The sequence below is a fragment of the Theobroma cacao genome, chromosome 2 (assembly GCF_053813885.1).
Source record: "Theobroma cacao isolate CCN51 chromosome 2, ASM5381388v1, whole genome shotgun sequence".
Taxonomy (NCBI): Eukaryota; Viridiplantae; Streptophyta; class Magnoliopsida; order Malvales; family Malvaceae; genus Theobroma; species Theobroma cacao.
In genome coordinates, this window is record NC_142640.1 from 22,051,789 (window position 1) to 22,070,804 (window position 19,016).

The window sequence follows — 19,016 nt, forward strand, 5'->3', positions numbered from 1 at the left end:
CGAGTAATAAGACTTTTGTAGGCAAGAGCGACAGTAAATGGACTTTTCTTGTCAATAGAGGGTTTTAGCTTAACGTTTCCCAAGGTAAGCATTCAATTATAATCTGTTTTAACAAAAAATGTAAAAAATTCAAATTGAAATCAATAATGAGATTATAAAACCATTTAAAGCGAGTAATAAGGCTTTTGAAGGCATGAGCGATAATAAATGGACTTTTCTTGTCAATAGAAAGTTTTAGCTTAACGTTTCCCAAGCTAAGCATTCAATTATAATCTGTTTTAACAAAAAATGTAAAAAATTCAACTTGAAATCAATAATGAGAATATCAAACCATTTAAAGCGAGTAATAAGGCTTTTGAAGACATAAGCGACAATAAATGCATTTTTCCTGTTAATAGAGGGTTTTAGCCTAACGTTTCCTGAGGTAAATATTCAATTTTAATCTGTTTTAAATAAAAATATAAAAAATTTCAGTTTAAAATCAATAATGAGATTATAAAAACATTTAAAGTGAGTAATAAGGCTTTTGTAGACATAAGCGACAGTAAATGGACTTTTCTCGTCAATATAAGGTTTTAGCTTCACGTTTCCCAAGGTAAGCATTCAATTATAATCTGTTTTAACAAAAAATGTAAAAAATTCAACTTGAAATCAATAATGAGATTATAAAACCATTTAAAGCGAGTAAGAAGGCTTTTGAAGGCATGAGCGATAATAAATGGACTTTTCTTGTCAATAGAAAGTTTTAGCTTAACGTTTCCCAAGGTAAGCATTCAATTATAATCTGTTTTGACAAAAAATGTAAAAACTTCAACTTGAAATCAATAATGAGAATATAAGACCATTTAAAGCGAGTAATAAGGCTTTTGAAGACATGGGCGACAATAAATGCATTTTTCCTGTTAAAAGAGGGATTTAGCCTAACGTTTCCCGAGGTAAACATTCAATTTTAATCTGTTTTAAATAAAAATATAAAAAAATTTAATTTAAAATCAATAATGAGATTATAAACCCATTTAAAGCGAGTAATAAGACTTTTGTAGGCAAGAGCGACAGTAAATGGACTTTTCTTGTCAATAGAGGGTTTTAACCTAACGTTTCCCAAGGTAAGCATTCAATTATAATCTGTTTTAACAAAAAATGTAAAAAATTCATCTTGAAATCAATAATGAGATTATAAAACCATTTAAAGCGAGTAATAAGGCTTTTGAAGGCATGAGCGATAATAAATGGACTTTTCTTGTCAATAGAAAGTTTTAGCTTAACGTTTCCCAAGCTAAGCATTCAATTATAATCTGTTTTAACAAAAAATGTAAAAAATTCAACTTGAAATCAATAATGAGAATATAAAACCATTTAAAGCGAGTAATAAGGCTTTTGAAGACATAAGCGACAATAAATGCATTTTTCCTGTTAATAGAGGGTTTTAGCCTAACGTTTCCTGAGGTAAATATTCAATTTTAATCTGTTTTACATAAAAATATAAAAAATTTCAGTTTAAAATCAATAATGAGACTATAAAAACATTTAAAGTGAGTAATAAGGGTTTTGTAGGCATGCGCGACAGTAAATGGACTTTTCTCGTCAATAGAGGGTTTTAGCTTCACGTTTCCCAAGGTAAGCATTCAATTATAATCTGTTTTAACAAAAAATGTAAAAAATTCAACTTGAAATCAATAATGAGATTATAAAACCATTTAAAGCGAGTAATAAGGCTTTTGAAGGTATAAGCGACAATAAATGCATTTTTCCTGTTAATAGAGGGTTTTAGCCTAACGTTTCCTGAGGTAAACATTCAATTGTAATCTATGTTAAATAAAAATATAAAAAAATTCAATTTAAAACCAATAATGAGATTATAAAACCATTTAAAGCGAGTAATAAGACTTTTGTAGGCAAGAGCGACAGTAAATGAACTTTTCTCGTCAATAGAGGGTTTTAGCTTAACGTTTACCAAGGTAAGCATTCAATTATAATCTGTTTTAACAAAAAATGTAAAAAATTCAACTTGAAATCAATAATGAGATTATAAAACCATTTAAAGCGAGTAATAAGGCTTTTGAAGGCATGAGAGATAATAAATGGACTTTTCTTGTCAATAGAAAGTTTTAGATTAACCTTTCCCAAGCTAAGCATTCAATTATATTCTGTTTTAACAAAAAATGTAAAAAATTCAACTTGAAATCAATAATGAGAATATAAGACCATTTAAAGCGAGTAATAAGGCTTTTGAAGACATGAGCGACAATAAATGCATTTTTCCTGTTAAAAGAGGGATTTAGCCTAACGTTTCCTGAGGTAAACATTCAATTTTAATCTGTTTTAAATAAAAATATAAAAAAATTTAATTTAAAATCAATAATGAGATTATAAACCCATTTAAAGCGAGTAATAAGACTTTTGTAGGCAAGAGCGACAGTAAATGGACTTTTCTTGTCAATAGAGGGTTTTAGCTTCACGTTTCCCAAGGTAAGCATTCAATTATAATCTGTTTTAACAAAAAATGTAAAAAATTCAACTTGAAATCAATAATGAGATTATAAAACCATTTAAAGCGAGTAATAAGGCTTTTGAAGGCATGAGCGATAATAAATGTACTTTTCTTGTCAATAGAAAGTTTTAGCTTACCGTTTCCCAAGCTAAGCATTCAATTATAATCTGTTTTAACAAAAAATGTAAAAAATTCAACTTGAAATCAATAATGAGAATATAAGACCATTTAAAGCGAGTAATAAGGCTTTTCAAGACATAAGCGACAATAAATGCATTTTTCCTGTTAATAGAGGGTTTTAGCCTAACGTTTCCTGAGGTAAATATTCAATTTTAATCTGTTTTACATAAAAATATAAAAAATTTCAGTTTAAAATCAATAATGAGACTATAAAAACATTTAAAGTGAGTAATAAGGGTTTTGTAGGCATGAGCGACAGTAAATGGACTTTTCTCGTCAATAGAGGGTTTTAGCTTCACGTTTCCCAAGGTAAGCATTCAATTATAATCTGTTTTAACAAAAAATGTAAAAAATTCAACTTGAAATCAATAATGAGATTATAAAACCATTTAAAGCGAGTAATAAGGCTTTTGAAGGTATAAGGGACAATAAATGCATTTTTCCTGTTAATAGAGGGTTTTAGCCTAACGTTTCCTGAGGTAAACATTCAATTGTAATCTGTGTTAAATAAAAATATAAAAAAATTCAATTTAAAACCAATAATGAGATTATAAAACCATTTAAAGCGAGTAATAAGACTTTTGTAGGCATAAGCGACAGTAAATGGACTTTTCCTGTAAATAGAGGGTTTTAGCTTAACGTTTCCCAAGGTAAGCATTCAATTATAATCTGTTTTAACAAAAAATGTAAAAAATTCAACTTGAAATCAATAATGATATTATAAAACCATTTAAAGCGAGTAATAAGGCTTTTGAAGGCATGAGCGATAATAAATGGACTTTTCTTGTCAATAGAAAGTTTTAGATTAACCTTTCCCAAGCTAAGCATTCAATTATAATCTGTTTTAACAAAAAATGTAAAAAATTCAACTTGAAATCAATAATGAGAATATAAGACCATTTAACGCGATTAATAAGGCTTTTGAAGACATGAGCGACAATAAATGCATTTTTCCTGTTAAAAGAGGGATTTAGCCTAACGTTTCCTGAGGTAAACATTCAATTTTAATCTGTTTTAAATAAAAATGTAAAAAAATTTAATTTAAAATCAATAATGAGATTATAAACCCATTTAAAGCGAGTAATAAGACTTTTGTAGGCAAGAGCGACAGTAAATGGACTTTTCTTGTCAATAGAGGGTTTTAGCTTCACGTTTCCCAAGGTAAGCATTCAATTATAATCTGTTTTAACAAAAAATGTAAAAAATTCAACTTGAAATCAATAATGAGATTATAAAACCATTTAAAGCGAGTAATAAGGCTTTTGAAGGCATGAGCGATAATAAATGTACTTTTCTTGTCAATAGAAAGTTTTAGCTTACCGTTTCCCAAGCTAAGCATTCAATTATAATCTGTTTTAACAAAAAATGTAAAAAATTCAACTTGAAATCAATAATGAGAATATAAGACCATTTAAAGCGAGTAATAAGGCTTTTCAAGACATAAGCGACAATAAATGCATTTTTCCTGTTAATAGAGGGTTTTAGCCTAACGTTTCCTGAGGTAAATATTCAATTTTAATCTGTTTTACATAAAAATATAAAAAATTTCAGTTTAAAATCAATAATGAGACTATAAAAACATTTAAAGTGAGTAATAAGGGTTTTGTAGGCATGAGCGATAGTAAATGGACTTTTCTCGTCAATAGAGGGTTTTAGCTTCACGTTTCCCAAGGTAAGCATTCAATTATAATCTGTTTTAACAAAAAATGTAAAAAATTCAACTTGAAATCAATAATGAGATTATAAAACCATTTAAAGCGAGTAATAAGGCTTTTGAAGGTATAAGGGACAATAAATGCATTTTTCCTGTTAATAGAGGGTTTTAGCCTAACGTTTCCTGAGGTAAACATTCAATTGTAATCTGTGTTAAATAAAAATATAAAAAAATTCAATTTAAAACCAATAATGAGATTATAAAACCATTTAAAGCGAGTAATAAGACTTTTGTAGGCATAAGCGACAGTAAATGGACTTTTCCTGTAAATAGAGGGTTTTAGCTTAACGTTTCCCAAGGTAAGCATTCAATTATAATCTGTTTTAACAAAAAATGTAAAAAATTCAACTTGAAATCAATAATGATATTATAAAACCATTTAAAGCGAGTAATAAGGCTTTTGAAGGCATGAGCGATAATAAATGGACTTTTCTTGTCAATAGAAAGTTTTAGATTAACCTTTCCCAAGCTAAGCATTCAATTATAATCTGTTTTAACAAAAAATGTAAAAAATTCAACTTGAAATCAATAATGAGAATATAAGACCATTTAAAGCGATTAATAAGGCTTTTGAAGACATGAGCGACAATAAATGCATTTTTCCTGTTAAAAGAGGGATTTAGCCTAACGTTTCCTGAGGTAAACATTCAATTTTAATCTGTTTTAAATAAAAATATAAAAAAATTTAATTTAAAATCAATAATGAGATTATAAACCCATTTAAAGCGAGTAATAAGACTTTTGTAGGCAAGAGCGACAGTAAATGGACTTTTCTTGTCAATAGAGGGTTTTAGCCTAACGTTTCCCAAGGTAAGCATTCAATTATAATCTGTTTTAACAAAAAATGTAAAAAAATCAACCTGAAATCAATAATGAGATTATAAAACCATTTAAAGAGAGTAATAAGGCTTTTGAAGGCATGAGCGATAATAAATGGACTTTTCTTGTCAATAGAAAGTTTTAGCTTAACGTTTCCCAAGCTAAGCATTCAATTATAATCTGTTTTAACAAAAAATGTAAAAAATTCAACTTGAAATCAATAATGAGAATATAAAATCATTTAAAGCGAGTAATAAGGCTTTTGAAGACATAAGCGACAATAAATGCATTTTTCCTGTTAATAGAGTGTTTTAGCCTAACGTTTCCTGAGGTAAATATTCAATTTTAATCTGTTTTACATAAAAATATAAAAAATTTCAGTTTAAAATCAATAATGAGACTATAAAAACATTTAAAGTGAGTAATAAGAGTTTTGTAGGCATGAGCGACAGTAAATGGACTTTTCTCGTCAATAGAGGGTTTTAGCTTCACGTTTCCCAAGGTAAGCATTCAATTATAATCTGTTTTAACAAAAAATGTAAAAAATTCAACTTGAAATCAATAATGAGATTATAAAACCATTTAAAGCGAGTAATAAGGCTTTTGAAGGTATAAGCGACAATAAATGCATTTTTTCTGTTAATAGAGGGTTTTAGCCTAACGTTTCCTGAGGTAAACATTCAATTGTAATCTGTGTTAAATAAAAATATAAAAAAATTCAATTGAAAACCAATAATGAGATTATAAAACCATTTCAAGCGAGTAATAAGACTTTTGTAGGCATAAGCGACAGTAAATGGACTTTTCCTGTCAATAGAGGGTTTTAGCTTAACGTTTCCCAAGGTAAGCATTCAATTATAATCTGTTTTAACAAAAAATGTAAAAAATTCAACTTGAAATCAATAATGAGATTATAAAACCATTTAAAGCGAGTAAGAAGGCTTTTGAAGGCATGAGCGATAATAAATGGACTTTTCTTGTCAATAGAAAGTTTTAGCTTAACGTTTCCCAAGGTAAGCATTCAATTATAATCTGTTTTGACAAAAAATGTAAAAACTTCAACTTGAAATCAATAATGAGAATATAAGACCATTTAAAGCGAGTAATAAGGCTTTTGAAGACATGGGCGACAATAAATGCATTTTTCCTGTTAAAAGAGGGATTTAGCCTAACGTTTCCCGAGGTAAACATTCAATTTTAATCTGTTTTAAATAAAAATATAAAAAAATTTAATTTAAAATCAATAATGAGATTATAAACCCATTTAAAGCGAGTAATAAGACTTTTGTAGGCAAGAGCGACAGTAAATGGACTTTTCTTGTCAATAGAGGGTTTTAACCTAACGTTTCCCAAGGTAAGCATTCAATTATAATCTGTTTTAACAAAAAATGTAAAAAATTCATCTTGAAATCAATAATGAGATTATAAAACCATTTAAAGCGAGTAATAAGGCTTTTGAAGGCATGAGCGATAATAAATGGACTTTTCTTGTCAATAGAAAGTTTTAGCTTAACGTTTCCCAAGCTAAGCATTCAATTATAATCTGTTTTAACAAAAAATGTAAAAAATTCAACTTGAAATCAATAATGAGAATATAAAACCATTTAAAGCGAGTAATAAGGCTTTTGAAGACATAAGCGACAATAAATGCATTTTTCCTGTTAATAGAGGGTTTTAGCCTAACGTTTCCTGAGGTAAATATTCAATTTTAATCTGTTTTACATAAAAATATAAAAAATTTCAGTTTAAAATCAATAATGAGACTATAAAAACATTTAAAGTGAGTAATAAGGGTTTTGTAGGCATGCGCGACAGTAAATGGACTTTTCTCGTCAATAGAGGGTTTTAGCTTCACGTTTCCCAAGGTAAGCATTCAATTATAATCTGTTTTAACAAAAAATGTAAAAAATTCAACTTGAAATCAATAATGAGATTATAAAACCATTTAAAGCGAGTAATAAGGCTTTTGAAGGTATAAGCGACAATAAATGCATTTTTCCTGTTAATAGAGGGTTTTAGCCTAACGTTTCCTGAGGTAAACATTCAATTGTAATCTATGTTAAATAAAAATATAAAAAAATTCAATTTAAAACCAATAATGAGATTATAAAACCATTTAAAGCGAGTAATAAGACTTTTGTAGGCAAGAGCGACAGTAAATGAACTTTTCTCGTCAATAGAGGGTTTTAGCTTAACGTTTACCAAGGTAAGCATTCAATTATAATCTGTTTTAACAAAAAATGTAAAAAATTCAACTTGAAATCAATAATGAGATTATAAAACCATTTAAAGCGAGTAATAAGGCTTTTGAAGGCATGAGAGATAATAAATGGACTTTTCTTGTCAATAGAAAGTTTTAGATTAACCTTTCCCAAGCTAAGCATTCAATTATATTCTGTTTTAACAAAAAATGTAAAAAATTCAACTTGAAATCAATAATGAGAATATAAGACCATTTAAAGCGAGTAATAAGGCTTTTGAAGACATGAGCGACAATAAATGCATTTTTCCTGTTAAAAGAGGGATTTAGCCTAACGTTTCCTGAGGTAAACATTCAATTTTAATCTGTTTTAAATAAAAATATAAAAAAATTTAATTTAAAATCAATAATGAGATTATAAACCCATTTAAAGCGAGTAATAAGACTTTTGTAGGCAAGAGCGACAGTAAATGGACTTTTCTTGTCAATAGAGGGTTTTAGCCTAACGTTTCCCAAAGTAAGCATTCAATTATAATCTGTTTTAACAAAAAATGTAAAAAATTCAACTTGAAATCAATAATGAGATTATAAAACCATTTAAAGCGAGTAATAAGGCTTTTGAAGGCATGAGCGATAATAAATGGACTTTTCTTGTCAATAGGAAGTTTTAGCTTAACGTTTCCCAAGCTAAGCATTCAATTATAATCTGTTTTAACAAAAAATGTAAAAAATTCAACTTGAAATCAATAATGAGAATATAAAACCATTTAAAGCGAGTAATAAGGCTTTTGAAGACATAAGCGACAATAAATGCATTTTTCCTGTTAATAGAGGGTTTTAGCCTAACGTTTCCTGAGGTAAATATTCAATTTTAATCTGTTTTAAATTAAAACATAAAAAATTTCAGTTTAAAATCAATATTGAGATTATAAAAACATATAAAGTGAGTAATAAGGCTTTTGTAGACATGAGCGACAGTAAATGGACTTTTCTCGTCAATAGAGGGTTTTAGCTTCACGTTTCCCAAGGTAAGCATTCAATTATAATCTGTTTTAACAAAAAATGTAAAAAATTCAACTTGAAATCAATAATGAGATTATAAAACCATTTAAAGCGAGTAATAAGGCTTTTGAAGGCATGAGCGATACTAAATGGACTTTTCTTGTCAATAGAGAGTTTTAGCTTCACGTTTCCCAAGCTAAGCATTCAATTATAATCTGTTTTAACAAAAAATGTAAAAAATTCAACTTGAAATCAATAATGAGATTATAAAACCATTTAAAGCGAGTAATAAGGCTTTTGAAGGCATGAGCGATACTAAATGGACTTTTCTTGTCAATAGAGAGTTTTAGCTTCACGTTTCCCAAGCTAAGCATTCAATTATAATCTGTTTTAATAAAAAATGTAAAAAATTCAACTTGAAATCAATAATGAGATTATAAAACCATTTAAAGCGAGTAATAAGGCTTTTGAAGGCATGAGCGACAGTAAATGCATTTCTCCAATTAATAGTGGGTTTTGGCCTAACGTTTCCTGAGGTAAACATTCAATTTTAATCTGTTTTAAATAAAAATATAACAAAATTCAATTTAAAATCAATAATGAGATTATAAAACCATTTAAAGCGAGTAATAAGGCTTTTGTAGGCATAAGCGACAGTAAATGGACTTTTCTTGTCAATAAAGGATTTTAGCTTCACGTTTCCCAAGGTAAGCATTCAATTATAATCTGTTTTAACAAAAAATGTAAAAAATTCAACTTGAAATCAATAATGAGATTATAAAACCATTTAAAGCGAGTAATAAGGCTTTTGAAGGTATAAGCGACAATAAATGCATTTTTCCTGTTAATAGAGGGTTTTAGCCTAACGTTTCCTGAGGTAAACATTCAATTGTAATCTGTGTTAAATAAAAATATAAAAAAATTCAATTTAAAACCAATAATGAGATTATAAAACCATTTCAAGCGAGTAATAAGACTTTTGTAGGCAAGAGCGACAGTAAATGAACTTTTCTCGTCAATAGAGGGTTTTAGCTTAACGTTTCCCTAGGTAAGCATTCAATTATAATCTGTTTTAACAAAAAATGTAAAAAATTCAACTTGAAATCAATAATGAGATTATAAAACCATTTAAAGCGAGTAATAAGGCTTTTGAAGGCATGAGCGATACTAAATGGACTTTTCTTGTCAATAGAGAGTTTTAGCTTCACGTTTCCCAAGCTAAGCATTCAATTATAATCTGTTTTAACAAAAAATGTAAAAAATTCAACTTGAAATCAATAATGAGATTATAAAACAATTTAAAGCGAGTAATAAGGCTTTTGAAGGCATGAGCGACAGTAAATGCATTTCTCCAATTAATAGTGGGTTTTGGCCTAACGTTTCCTGAGGTAAACATTCAATTTTAATCTGTTTTAAATAAAAATAAAACAAAATTCAATTTAAAATCAATAATGAGATTATAAAACCATTTAAAGCGAGTAATAAGGCTTTTGTAGGCATAAACGACAGTAAATGGACTTTTCTTGTCAATAAAGGATTTTAGCTTCACGTTTCCCAAGGTAAGCATTCAATTATAATCTGTTTTAACAAAAAATGTAATAAATTCAACTTGAAATCAATAATGAGATTATAAAACCATTTAAAGCGAGTAAGAAGGCTTTTGAAGGCATGAGCGATAATAAATGGACTTTTCTTGTCAATAGAAAGTTTTAGCTTAACGTTTCCCAAGGTAAGCATTCAATTATAATCTGTTTTGATAAAAAATGTAAAAAATTCAACTTGAAATCAATAATGAGAATATAAGACCATTTAAAGCGAGTAATAAGGCTTTTGAAGACATGAGCGACAATAAATGCATTTTTCCTGTTAATAGAGGGTTTTAGCCTAACGTTTCCTGAGGCAAACATTCAATTGTAATCTGTTTTAAATAAAAATATAAAAAAATTCAATTTAAAATCAATAATGAGATTATAAAACCATTTAAAGCGAGTAATAAGACTTTTGTAGGCAAGAGCGACAGTAAATGGACTTTTCTTGTCAATAGAGGGTTTTAGCTTAACGTTTCCCAAGGTAAGCATTCAATTATAATCTATTCAACAAAAAATGTAAAAAAGTCAACTTGAAATCAATAATGAGATTATAAAACCATTTAAAGCGAGTAATAAGGCTTTTGAAGGCATGAGCGATAATAAATGGACTTTTCTTGTCAATAGAAAGTTTTAGCTTAACGTTTCCCAAGCTAAGCATTCAATTATAATCTGTTTTAACAAAAAATGTAAAAAATTCAACTTGAAATCAATAATGAGAATATCAAACCATTTAAAGCGAGTAATAAGGCTTTTGAAGACATAAGCGACAATAAATGCATTTTTCCTGTTAATAGAGGGTTTTAGCCTAACGTTTCCTGAGGTAAATATTCAATTTTAATCTGTTTTAAATAAAAATATAAAAAATTTCAGTTTAAAATCAATAATGAGATTATAAAAATATTTAAAGTGAGTAATAAGGCTTTCGTAGACATGAGCGACAGTAAATGGACTTTTCTCGTCAATAGAGGGTTTTAGCTTCACGTTTCCCAAGGTAAGCATTCAATTATAATCTGTTTTAACAAAAAATGTAAAAAATTCAACGTGAAATCAATAATGAGATTATAAAACCATTTAAAGCGAGTAATAAGGCTTTTGAAGGTATAAGCGACAATAAATGCATTTTTCCTGTTAATAGAGGGTTTTGGCCTACCGTTTCCTGAGGTAAACATTCAATTGTAATCTGTGTTAAATAAAAATATAAAAATATTCAATTTAAAACTAATAATGAGATTATAAAACCATTTAAAGCGAGTAATAAGACTTTTGTAGGCATAAGCGACAGTAAATGGACTTTTCCTGTCAATAGAGGGTTTTAGCTTAACGTGTCCCAAGGTAAGCATTCAATTATAATCTGTTTTAACAAAAAATGTAAAAAATTCAACTTGAAATCAATAATGAGATTATAAAACCATTTCAAGCGAGTAATAAGGCTTTTGTAGGCATAAGCGACAGTAAATGGACTTTTCTTGTCAATAGAGGATTTTAGCTTCACGTTTCCCAAGGTAAGCATTCAATTATAATCTGTGTTAACAAAAAATGTAAAAAATTCAACTTGAAATCAATAATGAGATTATAAAACCATTTAAAGCGAGTAAGAAGGCTTTTGAAGGCATGAGCGATAATAAATGGACTTTTCTTGTCAATAGAAAGTTTTAGCTTAACGTTTCCCAAGGTAAGCATTCAATTATAATCTGTTTTGACAAAAAATGTAAAAAATTCAACTTGAAATCAATAATGAGAATATAAGACCATTTAAAGCGAGTAATAAGGCTTTTGAAGACATGAGCGACAATAAATGCATTTTTCCTGTTAATAGAGGGTTTTAGCCTAACGTTTTCTGAGGCAAACATTCAATTGTAATCTGTTTTAAATAAAAATATAAAAAAATTCAATTTAAAATCAATAATGAGATTATAAAACCATTTAAAGCGAGTAATAAGACTTTTGTAGGCAAGAGCGACAGTAAATGGACTTTTCTTGTCAATAGAGGGTTTTAGCTTAACGTTTCCCAAGGTAAGCATTCAATTATAATCTATTTTAACAAAAAATGTAAAAAATTCAACATGAAATAAATAATGAGATTATAAAACCATTTAAAGCGAGTAATAAGGCTTTTGAAGGCATGAGCGATAATAAATGGACTTTTCTTGTCAATAGAAAGTTTTAGCTTAACGTTTCCCAAGCTAAGCATTCAATTATAATCTGTTTTAACAAAAAATGTAAAAAATTCAACTTGAAATCAATAATGAGAATATCAAACCATTTAAAGCGAGTAATAAGGCTTTTGAAGACATAAGCGACAATAAATGCATTTTTCCTGTTTATAGAGGGTTTTAGCCTAACGTTTCCTGAGGTAAATATTCAATTTTAATCTGTTTTAAATAAAAATATAAAAAATTTCAGTTTAAAATCAATAATGAGATTATAAATACATTTAAAGTGAGTAATAAGGCTTTTGTAGACATGAGCGACAGTAAATGGACTTTTCTCGTCAATACAGGGTTTTAGCTTCACGTTTCCCAAGGTAAGCATTCAATTATAATCTGTTTTAACAAAAAATGTAAAAAATTCAACTTGAAATCAATAATGAGAATATAAAACCATTTAAAGCGAGTAATAAGGCTTTTGAAGACATAAGCGACAATAAATGCATTTTTCCTGTTAATAGAGTGTTTTAGCCTAACGTTTCCTGAGGTAAATATTCAATTTTAATCTGTTTTACATAAAAATATAAAAAATTTCAGTTTAAAATCAATAATGAGACTATAAAAACATTTAAAGTGAGTAATAAGGGTTTTGTAGGCATGAGCGACAGTAAATGGACTTTTCTCGTCAATAGAGGGTTTTAGCTTCACGTTTCCCAAGGTAAGCATTCAATTATAATCTGTTTTAACAAAAAATGTAAAAAATTCAACTTGAAATCAATAATGAGATTATAAAACCATTTAAAGCGAGTAATAAGGCTTTTGAAGGTATAAGCGACAATAAATGCATTTTTTCTGTTAATAGAGGGTTTTAGCCTAACGTTTCCTGAGGTAAACATTCAATTGTAATCTGTGTTAAATAAAAATATAAAAAAATTCAATTGAAAACCAATAATGAGATTATAAAACCATTTCAAGCGAGTAATAAGACTTTTGTAGGCATAAGCGACAGTAAATGGACTTTTCCTGTCAATAGAGGGTTTTAGCTTAACGTTTCCCAAGGTAAGCATTCAATTATAATCTGTTTTAACAAAAAATGTAAAAAATTCAACTTGAAATCAATAATGATATTATAAAACCATTTAAAGCGAGTAATAAGGCTTTTGAAGGCATGAGCGATAATAAATAGACTTTTCTTGTCAATAGAAAGTTTTAGATTAACCTTTCCCAAGCTAAGCATTCAATTATAATCTGTTTTAACAAAAAATGTAAAAAATTCAACTTGAAATCAATAATGAGAATATAAGACCATTTAAAGCGAGTAATAAGGCTTTTGAAGACATGAGCGAAAATAAATGCATTTTTCCTGTTAAAAGAGGGATTTAGCCTAACGTTTCCTGAGGTAAACATTCAATTTTAATCTGTTTTAAATAAAAATATAAAAAAATTTAATTTAAAATCAATAATGAGATTATAAACCCATTTAAAGCGAGTAATAAGACTTTTGTAGGCAAGAGCGACAGTAAATGGACTTTTCTTGTCAATAGAGGGTTTTAGCCTAACGTTTCCCAAAGTAAGCATTCAATTATAATCTGTTTTAACAAAAAATGTAAAAAATTCAACTTGAAATCAATAATGAGATTATAAAACCATTTAAAGCGAGTAATAAGGCTTTTGAAGGCATGAGCGATAATAAATGGACTTTTCTTGTCAATAGGAAGTTTTAGCTTAACGTTTCCCAAGCTAAGCATTCAATTATAATCTGTTTTAACAAAAAATGTAAAAAATTCAACTTGAAATCAATAATGAGAATATAAAACCATTTAAAGCGAGTAATAAGGCTTTTGAAGACATAAGCGACAATAAATGCATTTTTCCTGTTAATAGAGGGTTTTAGCCTAACGTTTCCTGAGGTAAATATTCAATTTTAATCTGTTTTAAATTAAAACATAAAAAATTTCAGTTTAAAATCAATATTGAGATTATAAAAACATATAAAGTGAGTAATAAGGCTTTTGTAGACATGAGCGACAGTAAATGGACTTTTCTCGTCAATAGAGGGTTTTAGCTTCACGTTTCCCAAGGTAAGCATTCAATTATAATCTGTTTTAACAAAAAATGTAAAAAATTCAACTTGAAATCAATAATGAGATTATAAAACCATTTAAAGCGAGTAATAAGGCTTTTGAAGGTATAAGCGACAATAAATGCATTTTTCCTGTTAATAGAGGGTTTTAGCCTAACGTTTCCTGAGGTAAACATTCAATTGTAATCTGTGTTAAATAAAAATATAAAAAAATTCAATTTAAAACCAATAATGAGATTATAAAACCATTTCAAGCGAGTAATAAGACTTTTGTAGGCAAGAGCGACAGTAAATGAACTTTTCTCGTCAATAGAGGGTTTTAGCTTAACGTTTCCCAAGGTAAGCATTCAATTATAATCTGTTTTAACAAAAAATGTAAAAAATTCAACTTGAAATCAATAATGAGATTATAAAACCATTTAAAGCGAGTAATAAGGCTTTTGAAGGCATGAGAGATAATAAATGGACTTTTCTTGTCAATAGAAAGTTTTAGATTAACCTTTCCCAAGCTAAGCATTCAATTATATTCTGTTTTAACAAAAAATGTAAAAAATTCAACTTGAAATCAATAATGAGAATATAAGACCATTTAAAGCGAGTAATAAGGCTTTTGAAGACATGAGCGACAATAAATGCATTTTTCCTGTTAAAAGAGGGATTTAGCCTAACGTTTCCTGAGGTAAACATTCAATTTTAATCTGTTTTAAATAAAAATATAAAAAAATTTAATTTAAAATCAATAATGAGATTATAAACCCATTTAAAGCGAGTAATAAGACTTTTGTAGGCAAGAGCGACAGTAAATGGACTTTTCTTGTCAATAGAGGGTTTTAGCTTCACGTTTCCCAAGGTAAGCATTCAATTATAATCTGTTTTAACAAAAAATGTAAAAAATTCAACTTGAAATCAATAATGAGATTATAAAACCATTTAAAGCGAGTAATAAGGCTTTTGAAGGCATGAGCGATACTAAATGGACTTTTCTTGTCAATAGAGAGTTTTAGCTTCACGTTTCCCAAGCTAAGCATTCAATTATAATCTGTTTTAACAAAAAATGTAAAAAATTCAACTTGAAATCAATAATGAGATTATAAAACCATTTAAAGCGAGTAATAAGGCTTTTGAAGGCATGAGCGATACTAAATGGACTTTTCTTGTCAATAGAGAGTTTTAGCTTCACGTTTCCCAAGCTAAGCATTCAATTATAATCTGTTTTAACAAAAAATGTAAAAAATTCAACTTGAAATCAATAATGAGAATATCAAACCATTTAAAGCGAGTAATAAGGCTTTTGAAGACATAAGCGACAATAAATGCATTTTTCCTGTTTATAGAGGGTTTTAGCCTAACGTTTCCTGAGGTAAATATTCAATTTTAATCTGTTTTAAATAAAAATATAAAAAATTTCAGTTTAAAATCAATAATGAGATTATAAATACATTTAAAGTGAGTAATAAGGCTTTTGTAGACATGAGCGACAGTAAATGGACTTTTCTCGTCAATACAGGGTTTTAGCTTCACGTTTCCCAAGGTAAGCATTCAATTATAATCTGTTTTAACAAAAAATGTAAAAAATTCAACTTGAAATCAATAATGAGATTATAAAACCATTTAAAGCGAGTAATAAGGCTTTTGAAGGTATAAGCGACAATAAATGCATTTTTCCTGTTAATAGAGGGTTTTGGCCTACCGTTTCCTGAGGTAAACATTCAATTGTAATCTGTGTTAAATAAAAATATAAAAAAATTCAATTTAAAACCAATAATGAGATTATAAAATCATTTAAAGCGAGTAATAAGACTTTTGTAGGCATAAGCGACAGTAAATGGACTTTTCCTGTCAATAGAGGGTTTTAGCTTAACGTTTCCCAAGGTAAGCATTCAATTATAATCTGTTTTAACAAAAAATGTAAAAAATTCAACTTGAAATCAATAATGAGATTATAAAACCATTTAAAGCGAGTAATAAGGCTTTTGAAGGCATGAGCGATAATAAATGGACTTTTCTTGTCAATAGAAAGTTTTAGCTTAACATTTCCCAAGCTAAGCATTCAATTATAATCTGTTTTGACAAAAAATGTAAAAAATTCAACTTGAAATCAATAATGAGAATATAAGACCATTTAAAGCGAGTAATAACGCTTTTGAAGAAATGAGCGACAATAAATGCATTTTTCCTGTTAAAAGAGGGTTTTAGCCTAACGTTTCCTGAGGGAAACATTCAGTTTTAATCTGTTTTAAATAAAAATATAAAAAAAATTAATTTAAAATCAATAATGAGATTATAAACCCATTTAAAGCGAGTAATAAGACTTTTGTAGGCAAGAGCGACAGTAAATGGACTTTTCTTGTCAATAGAGGGTTTTAGCTTAACGTTTCCCAAGGTAAGCATTCAATTATAATCTGTTTTAACAAAAAATGTAAAAAATTCAACTTGAAATCAATAATGAGATTATAAAATCATTTAAAGCGAGTAATAAGGCTTTTGAAGGAATGAGCGATAATAAATGGACTTTTCTTGTCAATAGAAAGTTTTAGCTTAACATTTCCCAAGCTAAGCATTCAATTATAATCTGTTTTAACAAAAAATGTAAAAAATTCAACTTGAAATCTATAATGAGAATATAAGACCATTTAAAGCGAGTAATAAGGCTTTTGAAGACATGAGCGACAATAAATGCATTTTTCCTGTTAAAAGAGGGTTTTAGCCTAACGTTTCCTGAGGTAAACATTCAATTTTAATCTGTTTTAAATAAAAATATAAAAGAATTCAATTTAAAATCAATAATGAGATTATAAAACCATTTAAAGTGAGTAATAAGGCTTTTGTAAGCATGAGCGACAGTAAATGAACTTTTCTTGTCAATAGAGGGTTTTAGCTTCACGTTTCCCAAGGTAAGCATTCAATTATAATCTGTTTTAACAAAAAATGTAAAAAATTCAACTTGAAATCAATAATGAGATTATAAAACCATTTAAAGCGAGTAATAAGGCTTTTGAAGGAATGAGCGATAATAAATGGACTTTTCTTGTCAATAGAAAGTTTTAGCTTAACATTTCCCAAGCTAAGCATTCAATTATAATCTGTTTTAACAAAAAATGTAAAAAACTCAACTTGAAATCAATAATGAGAATATAAGACCATTTAAAGCGAGTAATAAGGCTTTTGAAGACATGAGTGACAATAAATGCATTTTTCCTGTTAAAAGAGGGTTTTAGCCTAACGCTTGCTGAGGTAAACATTCAATTTTAATCTATTTTAAATAAAAATATAAAGAAATTTAATTTAAAATCAATAATGAGATTATAAACCCATTTAAAGCGAGTAATAAGACTTTTGTAGGCAAGAGCGATAGTAAATGGACTTTTCTTGTCAATAGAGGGTTTTAGCTTAACGTTTCCCAAGGTAAGCATTCAATTATAATCTGTTTTAACAAAAAATGTAAAAAATTCAACTTGAAATCAATAATGAGATTATAAAACCATTTAAAGCGAGTAATAAGGCTTTTGAAGGCATGAGCGATAATAAATGGACTTTTCTTGTCAATAGAAAGTTTTAGCTTAACGTTTCCCAAGCTAAGCATTCAATTATAATCTATTTTAACAAAAAATGTAAAAAATTCAACTTGAAATCAATAATGAGAATATAAAACCATTTAAAGCGAGTAATAAGGCTTTTGAAGACATAAGCGACAATAAATGCATTTTTCCTGTTAATAGAGGGTTTTAGCCTAACGTTTCCTGAGGTAAATATTCAATTTTAATCTGTTTTAAATAAAAATATAAAAAATTTCAGTTTAAAATCAATATTGAGATTATAAAAACATTTAAAGTGAGTAATAAGGCTTTTGTAGACATGAGCGACAGTAAATGGACTTTTCTCGTCAATAGAGGGTTTTAGCTTCACGTTTCCCAAGGTAAGCATTCAATTATAATCTGTTTTAACAAAAAATGTAAAAAATTCAACTTGAAATCAATAATGAGATTATAAAACCATTTAAAGCGAGTAATAAGGCTTTTGAAGGTATAAGCGACAATAAATGCATTTTTCCTGTTAATAGAGGGTTTTAGCCTAACGTTTCCTGAGGTAAACATTCAATTGTAATCTGTGTTAAATAAAAATATAAAAAAATTCAATTTAAAACCAATAATAAGATTATAAAACCATTTAAAGCGAGTAATAAGACTTTTGTAGGCAAGAGCGACAGTAAATGGACTTTTCTCGTCAATAGAGGGTTTTAGCTTAACGTTTCCCAAGGTAAGCATTCAATTATAATCTGTTTTAACAAAAAATGTAAACAATTCAACTTGAAATCAATAATGAGATTATAAAACCATTTAAAGCGAGTAATAAGGCTTTTGAAGGCATGAGCGATACTAAATGGACTTTTCTTGTCAATAGAGAGTTTTAGCTTCACGTTTCCCAAGCTAAGCATTCAATTATAATCTGTTTTAACAAAAAATGTAAAAAATTCAACTTAAAATCAATAATGAGATTATAAAACCATTTAAAGCGAGTAATAAGGCTTTTGAAGGCATGAGCGACAGTAAATGCATTTCTTCAATTAATAGTCGGTTTTGGCCTAACGTTTCCTGAGGTAAACATTCAATTTTAATCTGTTTTAAATAAAAATATAACAAAATTCAATTTAAAATCAATAATGAGATTATAAAACCATTTAAAGCGAGTAATAAGGCTTTTGTAGGCATGAGCAACAGTAAATGGACTTTTCTTGTCAATAGAGGATTTTAGCTTCACGTTTCCCAAGGTAAGCATTCAATTATAATCTGT